The sequence below is a fragment of the Lithobates pipiens genome, unplaced genomic scaffold (genome assembly GCF_037356315.1).
Source record: "Lithobates pipiens isolate NorthernLeopardFrog02 unplaced genomic scaffold, aLitPip1_a1.2 Scaffold_8, whole genome shotgun sequence".
NCBI lineage: Eukaryota > Metazoa > Chordata > Amphibia > Anura > Ranidae > Lithobates > Lithobates pipiens.
In genome coordinates, this window is record NW_027507903.1 from 209,482,104 (window position 1) to 209,499,929 (window position 17,826).

The window sequence follows — 17,826 nt, forward strand, 5'->3', positions numbered from 1 at the left end:
TGGAGGAATACGTGAATTTCTGAGGATTAGGATGGTATAATCAAATCATTCAAATCAAACCATTCAGACAAAAACTGTCTATTTATCCATCTTTAAAGTGGAGTAAGAAAGGGCGATGGCTTAATTCAATATTGCCACAAAAATCTAAATTTTCTAAGCTGGCACCCACGTCTTTTATCTCGCCATACAAAAAAGGTTTCTGCTATGCATTTAACGAAACACAATGCAGATGGGGTAATGCCTATAATATAGGCATGAATGTTCACAATGTTCGGGTACACACCCATTAGTTAAGTGTTTCAAAAGGGGTTATTTTCAAGGTCAGAGAAAACATACTGCAAAAAGCACGCACACCAGTGAGATTAGCAACAATGCTTCACTGGTTGGAAATTTATCCAGACCAGGAGACAGCCAAAATTTTAGTAAATTGATTTTCACATGGTTTCCCATCGCCCTCACCCAGTGGTAATGGCTGTAATATGGTTAAAAACCCTTCATTTATCAACTTTAGAATCTTGCCATTAGGTATTATCCCAAAAAAGGAACACAACTCGTACAGGCTTATACACCACCTGTCATACCTAAAGTAGAAATACACACAAAGTGGAAATACACACAACAAACAAAAACCAAGTCTACAGCTGTCCCCACTATTCCTACTCCAACAGGTACCTGAAAAAGGAGACTACGCCTCCTAAACATGCTGTCCTAACAGCTGCATGAAGCATACGAGAAGAGTCAGCCGTATCACTGTGCATCCCCTCCCCCGTCCACGAGTGTCGTCACACAGGAAGTAGGCGGCTTGTGCTTTCTGTTACCCTTTACCAAGTCTTAGTGAGCCAACTGATCCTTGCAGACCAGGAGAGGAGGTCACTATGGAGTTGTCAATGCTGTTTAACATCGGATGTCAGTGAGTGCAACCCTCATTTTTTACACATTGAACTTTACAATTAAACGATAACACACTAGGGCTGGCGTGCGCTCTCTTTTGTTCTATATATTTGCATACCCAAAGTGGGCATTGAAATGATGAGATTGAAGAAAGCTTGTCTTCAGTCTCATGCTGCACATTTGAAGAGGCAGTCTTTAAAATCAGAAAATTCAGTAGGGCAGCTTTGTTAGCCAAGATGGATATAAAGGTGGCTTTTCGTTTATTACCAATAGCTCCAGAGGCATATCATTCGTTAGGTATTAATTTTGAAAATAACTTTTATTGTATGTGCCTACCTATGGGCTGCTCAATATCTTGTGCCTATTTCGAAAAATTTGCAACCTTTTATGAATGGGTGGTAACATTTGATATGAAGGAATCCTACATTATCAGGATGACTTCCTATTCATAGGTCCTGCAGATTCCCCCATCTGTTATTTCATGCTTCAGCTTTTTGGTAAGATTGCTAAATACTTTGGTATTCCTTTATCAGCTGAAAAAACAGTGCTTCCCACATCTTCAATACATTTTTTAGGCATTAATATTGAGACAGTAAATTTTAGAATTTAGATTACCTTTGGACAAAATAGAAAAAGTGAAATTTATAATATCTGGGTTTTTTTTAAAAAAAAGAAAGTTTTATCAAAGGAACTACAGTCGTTTAAGGTTTATTAGTCTTGCATAATGCCAGTAGGTAGGGCCTTTTTGCGTCGACTTTATCTGGCCATCTCAGGCATCAAATCCCCGTTTACACGTTAGGATAACTTCCGAGCTAAAAGAAGATCTAGTAGTGTGTTTTTTTCCAAGATCATTTTTTTCCAAGATAATTTCATATTTTCTGCAGAGTTTGAGCTTTTTACAGATGCGGTGGGGTCTTGTGGCTTCTCGGCAGTATTCAAGACGTGTTCTTGCTGCAGTAAATGGCTTTGGGTAAAATTAAACGCTACAAAGAACATAGATCTTTTAGAGTTATTCCAGTTAGTAGTGGCCCTTGAAATTTGGGGTAAGCAATTTGCCAATAAAAGGATTCTAATACAAACTGATAATAAAGGTATATTGTACATGGTGAATTGCTTATCATCAAAATCTCTATTAGTGGTATTCCTATGTTTACATAACAATCTCAATTTCAGATTTCAAGATTGCATCAGTTACTACTGTATGCCGACTTGGAGGGGATAACATGCCTTTGGGATTTAATCTAGAAACCATTACAGACTATATAAAAAAGTCAGCCACAAATCATAAATAGCACATGGGCAGAATATTCTGCTGCATGGAACAAATGGGTAAATTTTGCTAGAGATTGTAATTTCCATTTTGATTCTCCTTCAGAACAGTTAGGCCGCGTACACACGGGTGGACTGTTCGTCCAACTTTGTCCGCTGAACAGTGTTTGGGCGGACAGTCCGCTCGTGTGTGGGCTTTCAGCGGACAGTTTCAGCGGACAGTTGGACGGACAAGGTTTTTCGGAAATTCCGTAAAACTGTCCGCTGAAACCTTGTTTCAGCGAACAGTCCGCTCGTGTGTAGGCTTGTTCGTCAAACAAAGTTCCGCGCATGCTCAGAAAGGATTTTCACGCCGAAAGCTATAATGCAGTGTATAGGACGTCGTATTTTTCGTCCCGTCGTACGTGCCGTTCACGTCATCGCGCACGGTTTCAGCAAACTGTTCGTCCGTCGTGTGTGGCCATGTCCGTCCATGCTAAGTTTGAGCGGACTGTTTGCCGAAACTGTTGGACGGACAAAGTTGGGCGAACAGTCCGCGCGTGTGTACGCGGCCTTAATATTAGCATTCTTATGTTCCTTAATGCATAGAGAAATGTCTTACAGCCATATTTCTAAAACTCTGGCAGGAGTATCATTTTTTCTAAAACTGCAAGGTCTGCCTAGTTGTACATCTTTTTTCTCTGTACAACAAGCTCTGAAAGGTTACAGGAAGAGCCATTATACTGCTGATAATAGGAGACCTATTCCAACTGAATTATTGAAAAAGATTTGTATGATTACTTCAGAAGTTTGTTTCTCAGAATTAGAATCTGAGCTATTTAAGGTAGCATTTGTTTTAGCGTTTTTTGGAGCATTACGAATCTCAGAACTGCTTCCAAGTAATAAATTAGCTCATGCTGGTCTTTTGCTACAGCATGTGGAAGTCTTGGATGCAGGGATTAAATTGTTCATCCTATTGTCTAAGACAGATAGGATCGGTAGAGGTAAGTGGATTAATCTACATACATGTGGCAATAAAATGATATGCCTATTAGTCCTGGTGAGGAATTACATTCACAGTAGGCTTCAGGTAGGTATTCAATATCTTATTCATGCAGATAGTTCTCCTATGACCAGGTACCAGTTTAATTTTGTTTTGAAAGGTTGCATGAAAAGGTTAGGATTACAACAATTTATTTTCATATCGGGGCAGCAAGAATGGGACTTGACGACTCCATCATACAAAGGCTGGGCAGATGGGAATCTCAATGTTTCAAAATTGTGAGATCTGACCTTTTATTTACTGGGCATTTAAAAGAGCTGTTCTACATTGCTACACATCTAATCTGTCCTTGGATTGTGCACATTTTCAAGTATTCTGGAAAGGCATCCAGGGTCTCCGCTGAGCTAATTTGTCTTTTCATATTTGCACGTTGTTTGACGTTTGGCCAACTCCTGATATTGTAATCATCCACCTTGGGGGTAATGATGTGAGTAAAGTCAACACCCTGGATCTCATGTGTAAAATGAAGAGGGATTTACACAGTCTTCACCATGTTGTCCCCAAATACTACAGTAATTTTTTCAGAAATTGTTCCCAGACGTTTGTGGTTAAGCAATCCTAACTTTAAACATTTGGAAAAAATTAGACGTAGAATAAATAAAACAATGGAAAAATGTATGCCTATTATAGGCGGATTTTCATACAGACACCTGGATCTTAAAGGAGGATTTAGTGGCTTATATAGGTCAGATAATGTGCCATAACCTGAGGTAGGGCTGAATATATTTCATTTAGGGTAACAGTCTAGTATTGAGTCGGCCACGGTCTTGAGGTGGGGCCGGACTTGAAGATGCAAGTCTGGGGGTTGGGGACTGGTATTTATGATTCATGAGATTTGTGCTTGAGTCATTTTATGGCTGAGCAAAGTTATATTTTGCAGATTAATACAGTTCAATTAAATGTATTAATAAATAATATATTCATATGAAGTTGTTATTCATCGAACATTTTATTAAAAACCAATAAATGTACCACGGCCATAATTCTGCCACTCAATGTAAATGCCACAAAATAACACCAGTCTGTGTTATTTATTTGGTAAATTTAAGTTAGACTATAAACAACAGGAGAAAGTGCAATCCCATAGTCCCTACTCCATTGGAGGGTATTTCTTTGTTTTGTTTGGACTGGGATGAGGGCAACCTTAACAACTCTCTACCATATACATTTTTGATGAATTATATATGTCTTAAAACCTGAAACAAAAGAGAGGTTCCCTAAATTATGCAACTTTATTAACAAGTTTAGCTATATTACCAAAGTTTGTAAGTAATTTCTTGGGACACTGCTATAGCTAAAAGTAGATGACATCTCTTGATTAGTACTTTGCCTAAAATCAGACTATAGCAGCCTTATATACCATGTTCCATTAGGATAAAATGTCAGAATTAATGCAGCTAAATGTTTCCCCTATTTGATAATCACATCTCAGACCTACACTCCCGTCAAACCTGAACTCAATGCCTACAGAAAGTATAGTCTACCTGTCCAATTTTTCTCTTTTTACCCAGTCACCACTTCCTTCTAGTAGCAACCTGATAATCTGAGAACATGCCTGCTTTGGATGTAAAATTCGAGTTGGCTCCTTAGGGCAGGTGTTTTTTTTTTATTAATTAGGAGTGGAAGTTAAAGGTATGGATGGACCCTAAAACTTCTGTTCTTTCTTTGCCTGAGGTGGTCTGTAAAAAACCTGAAGCTGTAGCATAAAATAACTCATATTTAGGTCATGTGCATCTTTTTAAAAATCCCAAACTCAAAACCTTATTTCAGACATACTATGGCACAATGCCAGAATTGTGTAAGGAACCTTTTTGGTAAATTCCACAGTTTTCAAAAAAAAGTGAAAGAAGGTCAACCTCAATTTGCTTTCATAGTGAGTTTTTAAATATTTATCAAAAAAAAGATATCCCAGTAATTCATAACACCATAGAAAGCCCCTTCAGAAGGGAAAGCTGATAAAGTGTAATAAGTCATAAATCCTCTAATTTACTGTTAAATTATAAAATAGATGTTCAGTTCTATCTTTGGGATATTAGTAAAAGTCTACTCATAGTCATGGGTTAGCAATCTGCCCTGACTCTCCAGTTCCATAACTTCCCTCTCACATATCTGGCCTGAATCCCAAAATAAATACCAGGGCCTGGGAAAACTGTCAGACTACCTTAATATCACTTCATAATACGTATGGAAAGAAACCCCAAATCAAGTTTTACTTCATTTTATGTTAGTTATACATATGAAAGAATATGCGTAAGAACATTTTATTTATCTAGAATTCCCCTTTCTATTATGTGTTTTTTTTTCAAAGCTTCTGCTTATGTGGAACTCTACATCTCCTTGAATTATGAATTATTACCTCCTAAAGATTTTCCACTTTGCACTGATTTAACTTTTACCATGTAAAATAGATTGGAGAGTAATCTAGGAGCACAAAATAATTGTGACATCGATCACTGTGAACAAGTAAGCTGTGAGGGCCTGAAAATGTGACAATCGTGGTTTGGAACTTTATTATGCTTCTGTAATCGACTAACACTCGCTACTAAAATTCTGCATTGAGCTTAAAGGAGAAGCCCAAACTGAGCTTTTTAGGCTGGGCTTCTCCTAAAGGGTACAGAAGTGCAATTCATTTTGCACTCCTGTGACCCGTTTTCAACAGAGAGCAGTCTGAAGTCCGCTTTCCGTTGACGTCACTGCCATCAGTCGAGGCACCGTGTTATCCTGGCTTCTCAAGTCTGGGTCTGCCAGCTGCCTTGATTGATGGCAGTCTCATTGTCTCAGCGAGCTGCTGAGATGGCCATTCCCTGCCCGTCCACAGCTCAGCGATTGAGTGAGCGTGGAGAAGCAGAAAGGAGAGATGCTTACTGACAGGCAGCAGCTCTCCTCTCTGTGATCTGTGAAAACCGAGCCATCGGCGATGTTCAGTGCCTCGGTTTTCAGTGCAGAGATGGCGGGGGACAGATCTAGCATCGGTCTGATGCTGCATCCACCTAGGTATCTATGATTCGAAACAAAAAAAAACAAAAACCCATACTTCTCTTTAGAAAATGTATTTCCACTTTAGCAGCCAAACTGGGATAACATCTACTTTATATTTATTACTAGTTCTCATTGATATCACAGCATAACTTGAAAAAATATTTAAAAATAGCTGCTTACCACTTTAGATGTTCTTTTCTGATAACTCCAGAACTGAAAAGTTCTACTTAGCTCTTGTTGTTTATGAGAAAGAGTGGTAACTGTGTTTTCATTAATTAACCCTGTCTGCACTGTGCTGGCAAATCTCATTATCAGTTGTAAATTAGATATGAACATTGTCCAAGCATAGGTTTAAAGATTAAAGCCCCATACACACTATCAGATTTTCTGCAGATTTTTTCCTTCAGATTTACCAAAACCATATAATATGAGGTCGAACCTTAGGAGTTTCAATTTGTATGCAATCAGGCAGGCCCTTCCACTACATGGTTTTGGTAAACCTGAAGGAAAAAATCAGCAGAAAACCTGATAGTATGTATGGGGCTTTAGAAGTTGGGCTCCATTGTATGATTATCAGAAAAACTCAGCCTATCCTAAGCCTATTAGTACAGAAGCACTCTGAACTTGTTCTGAAATGCTTACAGTCTGCCATGACACTTCCTAAGAAACATCTAAAAAAGATATGAAATATTAAATAAATGAGGTATGCTGTGTGAATGGTAACAAGTCATTTTACTTTTTTTTAAAGCTATGGACTGCCTTTGAGGGCTCCCCTATCAGCTGCATGAGTCCTGGTGTTGCTGCCCCTCTTTGCTGGGCTCACCTGGACCTGACCAATTGAACTGAGCATTTTGTTCTTCTGATTTATGGATCTCCTGAAGAAGCCAATGATTGGTGAAACGTGTAGAGGTCAGAGATCAAGACCAGCACTTTTTGAGATCTAGCCTTATACATTATGGAAAATTGTTGTTGTTATACAATTTTTTTTATATATCTTTATGCTTGCTTTACATGGGCTAGGTCCTTCTAGGTCCAATACACTCAAATCCCATTGGGGAATCCAGGCTACACACATATCAAACCCTTGTGGATTTTATATAACTGTTATAGAATTTGGATTGTGAATAAACTTTTGTATTTTTTAGAATCTTCTTGAGTACTCACTTCCTTTACCTGGCATTATGAGTGGCAACTTTTAAAGTCCCCTTTTAATTTTTATTGTTTTGTACTTCTCTTAGCCCTTGTACACACTGTTGAACATTCCGACAACAAAATCCATCAGATTTTTTCAGATGGATTTTGGCCGAAACTGGTGTTGCATACACACGGTCGGACAAAGTTGTCGGAAAATCCGATCGTTCGTAACGTGATGATGTTATTTAGGGACTACGTTCAGGCTAGTAGCCAATAGCTTTGGTCTAGGAATCTGATCTGAGCATGCATGGCACTTTGTCCGATCGGAATTCTCTACAAACGATCGGACAAAGTCCGATCGGATCATGTTGTCGGAAAATTTTATAGGCCAGCTCTAAAATTTTGTTGGTGGGACATTCCGATGGAAAAAGTCAGATAAAGCTTACACACGGTCGGATTATCCGACAACACGGTCTGATCGGACATTTTCGGTCGGAATGTCTGACCGTGTGTACAAGGGCTTAGGATGTGGTGCCACAATAGCAATTCGTAATTCACTATGTTTTATACATAACAAGCATATAGTGGGGTTTTCTCACGTTTGACTGCAAAAGTGGAAATACACTTTAGGTCAAACTTGCTGGGGGTGCATTGTTTCTTACTAAAACACTGGGCTGACCATGTCATTACGATAAAGGTAGCTCATCACAAACAAAACTCATTTTGTAAAAAAAAAAATGAATCTTTGCATGTTCACCGAAATGTCTTATTTTATAATCCATGGGACAGAAGCAGGTATGCTTCTAAGATACTATTTGTTAATATCATTAAAAAGCATCTTTAATATAGGTTGTCCGTGGCCCCATAATTCTATATATTTGTGTGGCACACTTTTCATTATTTTCCATTCATTTTCTCGCCCCAGTCCAAACCCCCCAACATACATCTAAGATGGTGCTCTGTAATAGATTTATAGACTTGATTGTAAATGTCATGTTAACAAAACACTCAAAGGAGACCTGGATCAAAATTAATATGGAAAAAAAACTCTTTCCCTCCAAATTAGGGTATAGTTTATGCTAGACATTCACGTCTTTGTCAGCTAGTGTACGCAAATCACAGGGCTTACTTTTAACAGCCAAACACTGGGATGTAGCTGGCCACTAGTATAAAACAAAAGTGTTTGTTTAACTTGCATTCCCTTTGCTCACATATGCCAACATCTCCTCCTAGAATACTTTTGGACTGTATCTGCTAAGCTATTCAATGCAACTTAAAGGAAAACACACTAAAATCTATATATATTTACATACTATATTGCATTCATTTTTCTAAAGTAAAATTGAAAAAAAAAATGTTTCCATTTGAATTTGCAGCCTGCAGCCAAATGCCAAAAAAATCTAATTATACTTCCTTGCAATCCTGAGAACTGTACTCTGTGTACAGAACAACCCAGAAATCGCACTCTCCGGTCATGTAATCACTCAGAACTTGAGAAGAAATTTAAAGCAACAGTGGTCATTAAAGTGTATCCAAACCCAAAAACAAAAAATGTAATATACTGTAGCTTAGCTGTTACCTGTCACCAGCCACCTTCAGAACATTTTCAGCAAGTACAGAAATACCTGTTGGTTTTGCTAGAAATGAAATGTACTTGTCACATCTTGTGAGCTGCAAAATCAGCATAAACAATGTTATCATTCTTTTGTAAACTGCTACTCCATCAATATACTACATAATGGAGATAAACAAAAGCAGTTATATTTAAAGTTCAGCCTAAGTAATAACCATAGCTGCTTCCATAGCTGCCATGGAGAAGTGAGTGTAAAGCCTGGTACACATTATTTGTTTTTTTCCGTTCAACTGTCAGCTCCGGTCAGAGCCACTGTACTAATGATCCAACATTAGTACAGTGACCCCCCCCCCCCCTCCCGAGCTGTTGTGTTCTGACAGGGGGCACCAGAACACTCAGATCAGCGCTCTCTGCCATTGGCTGAGAGCACTGATCGGGAATCAGTCGGCTGCTGGTTTTCCAGCATGCTTGTCCGACAGAAGCTGGTCAAACGGCCGGCTTCTGTTGGATAGGGTGCCATACACATGGGCTTAATGTCAACCAGCATTCGGCCCGTGTGTATGGGGCTTTACCACAAAGCCCCATTACCACAAAGCAGAACAAAATAAGGGAAAACGCCTGAAAAAGATGCTAATGCAGTTGCCATATGTAATGAATGGTAGGTTACAATTTCTAAAAGTCTTGTTTTTGGGTTAAAATATGATTTAAGTTTACTGTAGTGAACCTTCCATCACTGGTAAAAAAAACTTGTCCTATGTCTACAGGGGTGGTGACAATGTCAGGTTTGATGACAACATCGAGATTGCATATCCCCACTTAGCACTTTTTTTGAGGAAGTTGTTGCAATGACATGTCTCAGTAACAACAGAACAGAAGCAGGAAAGAATCTTTAACAATCTTTGCTAAATTCCAAGGGGTTGATTTACTAAAGGCAAAAAGGCTGTTCATTTTGCAGGTGGAAATTTTGCTTTTTTAAGGGAGTTTTTCCTTAGCGTATTAAATTAGGTGGAGATCTGCTGAATTCAATGATCTGCTTATGTTTGAGCAAGAATGTAGTTTCTTGAAATTTTCCTTGCAATAGGATTGGGATTTCTTAGCAAGGTGATCTTTCACCAAGTTGGCTAAGTTAAAGAGGAGGTTCGGCCTGGGTAATAAAAATAAAAATTCATCAGCCAAAAATACTGTAGCAGCAGACTTTTAATATTAAGGCACTTACCTGTCCAGGGAGCCCACAATGTTGACACCCCAGCCAATCTTAGAATCGACTCCTGGGTGCTGCCGCCGCCATTTCTAGTAAGCAAACCCGGCAGTGAAGGCTTTTGGCTTCACAGCTGGTTGCCTACTGTGCATGCATGAAGCGCGCTGTGCTTTTTTAATTGGCCTGGCGGTGGGGAAGGAGGAGGGGGTGCCGAACTTCTGGGAGATCACACTCCATCAAAAACCAGTCCCTGTTCCCTCCTCCTCCCTGAAAGGTGCCAAATGTGGCACAGGGTGGGGGGAGGGGGCGTATAAGCGGAAGTTCCACTTTTGGGTGGAACTCCGCTTTAAAGGAAAATTCCCTTGCAAAGTGAAGAGCATATTTGCCTCAAAGTCTGACCAAAGTAGTGCAGGGACTACTGTGAAGACACATAGATATGAATGGTACTCATTGAAAATCATGGAGTACGACTTGTCATGCTACTTTGCAGTCCCAAATCGCAGGACAAGTCACAAAAGTGTGAAAGGGGCCTAACTGAGACAGAGCTTACCAATCACCAGAGAGAGCAGCCTGTTGCTATACACTCCTAGAGGAGTTCACCTCTTAAAGGGTCCCAATATCTACGGAACAGAAAATGATGGGAAATCTCACCAGAAGGCATACAGCCATTTATTTCTTAAAGTGGAGTTCCAGGCTTTTTATGTTTATTAAAAGTCAGCAGCTACAAAAAGTGTAGTTGCTGACTTTTAATAAACAGACACTTACCTGTTCCACGGTCCAGCGATGCGGCCAAACAAGGTGTTGCTCCTCTCCCCCTCCTCTCCACCGGCGCCTCCATTGCCACTCTGGGCACGCAGCCGAAAGCCCAAAGCTGTAAGGGCCGTGCACGCACGGCGCAAGCGCGAGTGGCACTGTGCTCATGGAGTGGACAGGCGATCTCCTGGGACCTGTCACGTGTCCCAGAAGATCGCCTAGAGAGAGGGGCCGCCTAAGGTGAAAGAAGGAGTCGCCTTGGTGGTCCCTGGGCAGAAGGAGGAAGTGGGACAGGAAGTCCCCCTCCTAATGAAGCCCCCACTCCCCCCCCAAATAAATGACACGCCATATGTGGCATGTAAGGGGGCGAGGAGTGCTTACAGCGGAAGTTAAATTTTTGGGTGGAACTCCGCTTTAAGTTCTTTAATACAGGTCTGTATCTATCAGTTTATTGAGGCTAAAGTCAAAACCTGTCCAGGAATCCAGCACTGTTCTCATCCAGACTAGTTCTTCAGTAGTCTTTTGGTTCCTGGCGACGGCATCCTAACTGTGGGCATCTGGCTGTGTTGCTTACGGCTTCACTGTGGATGTGCACTGCGCATCCTTGAGCCATGCGGCACTTTGTGAATTTCACGGGTTCAAGTAGACATGGCTAGGGAGGGGGAGAGGGGAACTAGGCGATCCGAGCAGAAGTGAGAGCGGGTACCTATCAAAACCAGGTACTCGCTCCCCCCTAAATAAAATGACATGCCAAATGTGGCAGAGGTGGGGGGGACCTAAAGCGGAACTTCCCCTTTTGGTTGAAGTTCCACTTTAACTAGAGTTTTCATATGAACATTTTATGTTGGAACACAGAATATGTATAAATGATATTTTGTTAACATAGCTCTGTTTATCTGAAGATGTGTTATACATACATGCCAACATGCTGGAGAGAAATGCATTATTCTAATATTCTCATGACACACTGGGTTATTTATTGCTATACTAGATTAGGCCGTTACTGACAGTCCTCCCATCCCGCTGAAACATTGTCTGTGATCTCTGAAGTGCCAAATTCATTTCTTATCATTCTGCATGGGGGAAAGGAACACATTCACCTTAAGCTGTTATGGAATGTTCTTCCTTTCTATTCTAGATTAAAAGTTTATCAGCAGACCAAATTCCTCCCATGTTGTCATAAATAATATTTTTCTTAGCAACATTACCAAACAATAATATGAGAGCATTTGATAATAAGAATCCTTAAAAATATAAAATTCTGCCAATCTATAGAAGTAAAACAATCACAAACACTAAGCTGTATAACCAACAGAAACACCACATTTTCTTATCACGGGCCCCATGTTTGTAAAAATCCTGACTTTAATATATTATAGTGGGACATATATGTGGAATGTGAAAACCTTGCAAGAAGATCTGAACAAATGAAGGGGTAACAACTACATGCAAATGAGGTGTAATGTAGAAAAATGTAAAATAATGCATTTGGGTGGTAAAAATATGAATGCAATCTATACACTGGGGAGAGAACCTCTGGGGGGATCTAAGATGGAAAAGGACCTGGGGGTCCTAGTAGATGATAGGCTCAGCAATGGCATGCAATGACAAGCTGCTTCAGGCAAAGCAAACAGAATATTAGCATGCAATAAAAAGGGGATCAACTCCAGAGATAAAACAATAATTCTCTGCTCTACAAGACTCTGGTCCGGCCGCACCTGGAGTATGCTGTCCAGTTCTGGGCACCAGTCCTCAGGAAGGATGTACTGGAAATGGAGCAAGTACAAAGAAGGGCAACAAAGCTAATAAAGTGTCTGGAAGACATTAGTTATGAGGAAAGGTTGCGAGCACTGAATTTATTCTCTCTGGAGAAGAGATGCTTGAGAGGGGATATGATTTTAATGTACAAATACCATACTGGTGAATCACAATAGGGATACAACTTTTCTGCAAAAGGGAATTTAAAAAGACACTCAGCCATTCACTAAAATTAGAAGAGAAGCAGTTTAAACTTAAACTGCATAGAGGGTTCTTTATTGTAAGAGCGTTAAGGATGTAGAATTCTCCTCCACAGGTGGTGGTCTCAGCGGGGGGCATCGATCATTTAAAAAAACTATTAGATAAGCTAGTGAACGACCACAACATACATGGATATACAATGTAATACTGACATATAATTATACATAGGTTGGACTTGATGGACTGTTTTTTTTAACCTCACCTACTATGTAACAATGTAACTATGTGACAGCAGGTGGCTGTCTTTAGGTTTTGCTCAGAAATAAATGTATTGCCTTACAAATGCTTGTTAACTAAGAAATAATTTGTTACTACTGAGTCTACAGTATCAGTGGTGGTGATCTGCTATCTTCCCCTATCTCATTTTTTGTAGGGTAAGCAGAGGGCTATACCTTGGCCAGCTAACCAATTAGGGCTTCAAATTTGCTTGGCATTTCACAAGCTTGTTAGCCAAATTCAAAATTAAAGTTCCACCCAAAAGTGGAACTTCCGCTTTAAGCACTCCTCGCCCCCCTGACATGCCACAATTGGCATGCAATTTTTTTTGGGGGGGGGGTGTGTAACTTCTTTTTAGTGGGACTTCCTGTCCCACTTCCTCCTTCCTCTTCTTGGCCACCTAGACGACTCCTCCTCTCGCCCTAGGCGGCCCCTTCCTGCCAGCGGGAGGGGGTTCCAGAAGATTGCCTGGCCAATAACAGAGTGCAGCGTGGCTCGCACATGTACAGTGAGTGCCCCGGCTATGAAGCCATAAGCTCTCACGGCTGGGTGCCCACAGTTGCTATGACAGCACCGTGGAGAGGAGGGGGAGAGGAGCAAGGCCTGACGATGGGGTCCCTAGTTCTGGTGACCTGGGGGTCCCAAAGAAATTCCCTTATTTGCAGGGATTTCCTCTCACTTCCTCTTTGGCTGCAGGACAGGAAGTGAAGTGAAATGTCAGCAATGGGGCACAGAAAAAAAAATCTGACAGGGGCTATAACCCTCCCTTACTCCATCCAAAATGAGAAAAAAAGTTTTCCCTATATTATGGAGAGTACTATGATGAACATTATTAGCAAATGCATGCCCTATGTTGGCAAATTCACACCAGAACAACCTGTAGATGAATGTTTTTCAAATACACACATGGCCATAAAATTGCGTATTGCTCTGAGAGCCATGAGGGGTATTTTTCTGGGCTTAGTCAAATTCCACCGTCTTGGATCTGTATTTTGTAAATGCCCTTATGACGTAAAAAAATAAATAAAATACCTTTGTGTATTTAACATACCTAGTCAAAAACTTGAGCCCTATTAAAACTAGTCTCAATACATAATTGTACCCATATGAGGTATGTTATTACATACTAGTGATGAGATTAGATTGGGCCGTTTGTTGCTATAACAACCATAGCTACATTACAGACTGCTCTTATCATCTGCAGTCATCAAACAACCAAAAATATGTCTGAGAACATTACATCCATATATGTGTAACAAAACCCAGACAAAATGCAGTTTTAGAAATGTTTAACATATACAATGTGGATGATTTACTAAATGAGCGAAGCATGTTCACTTTGCAAGGGAATTTTCATTTACTTTACAGCTTAGTGAATGAGGTTAAAGTGTTACTAAACTCACAACAGTAAAATCAGTCTGTACATGCACTAAAGCATGCTTGTTATACTTACTGTGGAACCTAAGGGGTTATTCCTGCGCATTGTGTAAAAAAGCAGTTTGATCCTGTCTTCTCTGATCCTCTCTTCCTTTTACTGTCCCCAATCCATCTCACAAAAGTTCAGAGCCTTGGAGACACTCTGTTCATGCTCATTTTGGTTTATATTGCTAGAGAGTTTTTTTGTTGGGAGGGTGCATGTGATCAACACAGGGCCAATCAGCACTGTCCAGACAGAGGGCCAAGGGTCCTGCAGCATCAAAGGATGGTCAGAGGAGAATGGAAACTCCTCCTACAAGCTTTAACCAGTGCTTGTCTGGACACCGATGAATGAATGAATGAAATACTTATATTCCGATAGAAGTCACAAGTCTGTTATATACTGCTGATGAGAAAAGGTATTTAACAATTTATATTTATTAAATTAATTAAATTAAATTAAATTAATTGACTTTCCATGTTCTGTATACTGTCTGTGGGAGACCAGATATAGTGCATACAGGGTCCTAGGTTTAGTAACATCTTAAAGCGGAGTTCCAGTCGTTTTTGTGTTAAAAGTCAGTTGCTACAAAAAGTGTCGCTGCTGACTTGTAATAAACACACACTCACCTGTTCCATGATCCAGTGATGGGGCTGCCTGAACTCTTGCTTCAGTCCCTCTTCTCTCCCCGACGCAGGCATTACAAGTGTGTGACAGTTTGCGGCCTTACAGCCAGGTGCACATGTGTGAGTCGAGCTGCTCCTTGTTAATGGCCAGGCAATCATCTGGGACCTGTGACTTGTCCCAGAAGATTGTAGGGAGGGAGGGGGAGAGGAGAACTTCTGCTCAAGTCGCCTAGGCGGCTTGAGTGGTAGTAGGAGCTGGGTAGGAGCTGGGTCAAACCTAGGTTCCCACCCCCCCAAAAAATGACATGCCAAATGTAAGGGGGTGCGGAGTCCTTAACCACTTGCCCACCAGCCCCTGTCATTATACTGCGGCACAATACTGCAAACCGTTGTATCTGTACACTGGTCCCTTTCAGCGGGATAGAAGGCATGCCTGCACATGCCCGCTGCACAGCAGGGGTGCAGATGTTTGTAATTGGCAAGTGTGGTGACCACCAGCCTTGAGAGCAAAAAATAAAAATCGCAGAGATCATCAAATACCACCAAAAGAAAGCTCTATTTGTGGGAAAAAGGACGCCTATTTTGTTTTAGTACAGCATTGCATGACCACGCAAATACATGACCATATTGCAAAAAATGGCCTGGTCATTGAGCAGCAAAATCTTCCGGGGCTAAAGTGGTTAAATTGTAAGTTCACTTTTACAGAAAATCTGTAAGGTGGACTCACACTGGACCCCCTCCCCATCCCGCTGGTACCGCTGTACCTGAGGCCGGCAATCACCCGCTGCGAGACATCGGACGGCCGCCTCGCTGGTCTGGAGATTTGAAATCCCTCGCGGCTTTCTCTCTTTTTCTCCCCCGCTGACAGGATGGGCTAGTTGGGTTCTGATTGGTTGGTGGCGTTTATGTGACAGCGCAGACCAATTAGAGTGCCTCCTATATGCACCTTTACAAGGTATGTTTAGGAGATTAAGCCGTGGGGATTTCAAATCCCCGGATCGCTGAAGCAGTGACACGATGTCTCCTGGCGGTTGATCTCAGGTACAGCGGGACCGGGGGGGAGGGTGGGGTCTAGTGTAGGTTCATACGCCATACAGATTTTCTGTAAAATTCACCATACCTAGTAGAAAGGTACTTACCCTTTAAAGCAGAACTTCTACTTTTTGGTGGAAGTCTACTTTAAGCTGTGCTGACTTCTATCATCCAAGCATGTGCAAGCATAAATCCTATTTTTTTTTTTAACATTTCCCTTGCACATTATTTTCATCACATTCAATATTCCTTGCAAAGTGAACAGCCTCTTGCCTTTAGTAAATCAACCCAACAGACCAGTGTTTCTCAACTCCAGTCCTCAAGGCGCCCCAGCAGGTCATGTTTTCAGGATTTCCAACAGCAGAAACAGCTGTGGTAATTACTAAGGCAGTGAAACGGATCGAATCACCTGTGCAAAATAATAGCAAGCCTGAAAACATGACCCGTTGGGGCGCCTTGAGGACCGGAGTTGAGAAACACTGCAACAGATTGTCGTAATCAAATGCTGCCCAATGGGTGAAGACGGTGAATTTTGCCATTTTGCTTATTACCAGCAGATCCAACTAGAACGGTGCCCAATCCAAAATACTTTATCATTTACCACAAATGAATGTAGATCATTTTGAATAAACATTTTATTTCATTTATCAGCTTAATTGGCTGTCTATAATTAAAACAAGCAAGCCTTTGTCCTTTGAAGACCAGGCCTTTCACTTGTAAAGTCAGTTGTTGCAGAATTCTATTTGGGAATGAGTGGAAAATGCACAATCTTGAGATAAAACTGTTTTTCATTAGATGTTTCCCATAAACGGATCGTATTATTTCTATAGTGAGTTTAGTTCTGGCCATTGCTTTGCCTTTTGCTTCCAAGTAAAAAAAAAAAAAAAAAAAAGGATCCAGTACATTTGCCTGCAGCTGCCTAACAGTTGTTTGGGAAAAGTCTGCTCATACAACTGAAGCTCTGCAGAAAATTGGAATAAGTAGGTGTAAGTGATTAAAAATAGCAAATGAGTCATCTTCAAGGAAAACTATAGCTAAGACACATGCTGACATATGTGAAAGAGCTACTTGTTTCCCTTAAAAATGTACAAATCTATAGAAATGAGACGGGAATGAATTAGGTTTCATATGGCAAGCAATGATTTGTAGCCATTTTCTGATTTTGGAGCTTAAGAAGTTCTATTCTGTATACTTGCAGCCCGGTTGTAGGAATTTCTAAGTCATACTGAAAGAATGCCCCATACTGCAAAGTGTAAGACATCAGCCTCCAGGAAAGGTATTATGTACTTGTCGCCTGTCCATGTTTCAGAGAACGATGAGAGGTTTATCTTATGATTGCGTGAGTCTGGGTGAGTCTTTGTAAAGGACTTGGCTTATCCTACGCAATTAGTGTTCCTTTACTCAAATGGTGCAGAGAAGTGCTAGAAAGTAGATCCAGGACCCTGCATTCACTATATGTGGTCTCCCCGAAGGCCTGAGCGCACCCTAATCACCCCGTGTGGTGCAGATACCCCCTGATACTTAACCAAAGCCCCCTAAAGGAATTGCTAAAGAAAATGTAAAAAAATGTAAAAAAATGATGTTGTAAAAAAAAAAAAAAAAAAACTACTGACACCGTCCACTGCCCTACTGACACCAATCTCTGCCCTACTGACACCATCAGTATATACTGTATAC

The 17,826-nt window shown here is 40.7% G+C and overlaps 1 protein-coding gene across 2 annotated transcripts in view; it reads right to left on the reverse strand.

The window, feature by feature from the left end:
- Window positions 1-17,826, reverse strand: part of CAV1 (caveolin 1) — a 91,342-nt gene that overhangs the window by 11,840 nt on the left and 61,676 nt on the right. The window lies entirely within an intron of this gene.